A 2,614-nucleotide genomic window follows, 5' to 3' on the forward strand; every position below is an offset into this window, starting at 1 on the left:
GCTCTTTGCATGACTGACCATTCAAGGAAAGACCCTAACAACCGACAATTACACATTTGGCAAAGAGGGGATGGCCACATAACCCCATATGTGCCTTGTGCCGCATACATCCGGAGACAACACCTCATATAATGGTCCATTGTTCTGTGACATCTGCTGTTTGGGAGGTGGCGCTTTGTGTGAAGAACTGATGCTCCGCCACCACTAGCTTGATCCAATTCAGTGAGCCACAAGTACTAGCTTCAGCAACAGAAGATGTCTTCCCATCAGGTTGTGTGCACCATATCTTGTAACTGAGCACTGCAGTCTGACACAAATAGCACATCTCTTGAGTTGTAAGCCACCAAGACACTACTGCTGCGCATTCTGTCTGAAAAATAGGCTTGGGATCAAAGGCATGAGCTGGCTGTACAAATGGAATAACAGACCACCAATCCATTAGGTGCAGCACATTTTCTATAGTTGCAAAAAATATTACGGAGAATGCATTCTGAAGAAACCACCATTGTAATGACCACTGATTTTCCATGAAGGCCAAGGCTACTCCACAACCATCCCCATACAGTCATGTATGTGCAGCACATCCAACTCTCTAGTCAAACAAGTCTCACCTGCAGTATCTAACTTCTTCACACGTCCTAGTAGGTGTAAGTACCAGCCCAAGGTGTTCTTGGTAATAATCAACAATCCATGAAAATTCGCACTAACAACTGCCACAAATAAAGCTCCAACCATGCATGGTTGTTTCTCCTTGTACATGTAACAATCACCCACACCTTGAATTCCATTTTGGTGTATTTTGAAATCTTCTGTACAAATTGGAGCTTCCTCAATATTTTTTATCAAACAAACATGGTGCCATCCATAGAGTTAAACTGATTGCCAATCCAAAGCCATGATGTACTGTTCCCATATCTCAGCAACGCATTGCCACATATCATTTCTTGCCTGCCCAGGAGGTTGAGGGATTGTAGTACGTGAGTTTGGCTGAGGACAACAACTGAGCTCCTCTTGGCACACCTTCTCATGATAGATATCAACCAGCAACATCTCCCGCAAACAAGCACCAGACCCAACAGTACCCAAGCAGGAAGCTATCTGAAGAACATCTAATTTCAGAGAGCATAGTGCCATTCGAGTCTCATTCCCCCGCCTGACAATGAGCAGGTGCACAGAAATTTCAGGATAAATAACGGTACTTGAATGCATACCCGTGACCGGAGGTGGTACCAAGGTAGTGACAACCCTTGATACTAAACCACAGAAAAAAGATGCTTCATGGAGCCCAATGGGGCCTGCATGTCCGCTACCATGTCAGAACATCAGGGACGCCACAAGTGTGAAGGGGAGCGGTGGCAAGGTCGAATAGGGAACCACCTCCCTGCTTGATGCAGTGGCGGCGCTTGCCGGCAGCTCGACAATGTCGTTGCAAGCTGTATCAGTATGCTTGTCGATGAATGAAGGCCATGGTGCTGGCCTGATCACTTGCCCTTGTGGCTTCAACCCCAGTGTCAGCTCTGGCATCGACACGGGCATCAACATGTAGTCGGCGGCGACGAAGCATTTCAACAAACAACTGGTGGGCGTCGTCATGACAAGCTGGAGGTTAGGAACCAATCTCCGCGGCGGGGATGGTGCGGCCACTGGTGTGCTTCAGAGGGCCATGGCCACAGACATGGGACCTTCATCGTCACCACCCTGGACCGGATCACCCATCGAGCAGGTGGTGAGGGCCTTGGCGCCTTGTTGCACACAGCAGACATGTCAAGCTTGGGGAAGAGGCAGACTGCAACGGAAAAGTGGCAGGAGTTTGGGAGCAGAGCAAGGATCCGGCGGCGAAGATGCATTCGTTCATTAATTTTTGAAATAGTGTGTCGCTCATAATGAATTGCAAATTATACGTACAATCGATTGCAGTAACCAAACAAACATCACCGGGTTGGCACGGGGTCGGCAAGACGGCTTCTCCGTTGATGTCAGGGGCGAGCGGCTGAACCTGGCCGAAGAAGATCAACGGCGGCGACCCCGCGGCGGATCGACGGTGCTCGAGCGGCGGGAAAGGAGGCGAGCAAAGGCAGAGGCATTGGGAGGGGAGGGAGAGGAGCGAGGATATTTTCCCCCTTTTTTTTAGGGTAACTTTTCTCTTCGAGCGAGGATGGATACTAACGGCCCAAGGGCCTGAGCAGATTTACATACATACACTCACGAAAAAGCCCAAGATGCCTGCCCTAGGGCCGGGCCAGATCTAGAAAAAGGGTTGTAAGACGAGTTGCGTACCAGGGTACCGTGTATCCGGTGGCGGAAGTCAGAACGCCTGCAACAACGCAAACACCAAAATTAAGCTCTGTGTTCCATCAAAAGAAAAACTAAGCTATGTGCTCGTTTAAGCATTCGTAAGGTAAAGATCCAAGTAAGCTCCGTGTATCCACCTATGATGCCGAGAACGGTGTGCGTGATCTCACGGGGCGCCGCCATATGCTCGGATCGGTGCTGTTGTCCACAGAAAAAATACGGTACACGTTAGACTAGACCGTAGAAATCACAACAAACCAACTTAAAACATAGCAGCAAGATGCACAGATGAACGGATCTAAGAACATGAGGCGCCGTTCTT

This window comes from Triticum dicoccoides, chromosome 2A, assembly GCF_002162155.2.
Source record: "Triticum dicoccoides isolate Atlit2015 ecotype Zavitan chromosome 2A, WEW_v2.0, whole genome shotgun sequence".
NCBI lineage: Eukaryota > Viridiplantae > Streptophyta > Magnoliopsida > Poales > Poaceae > Triticum > Triticum dicoccoides.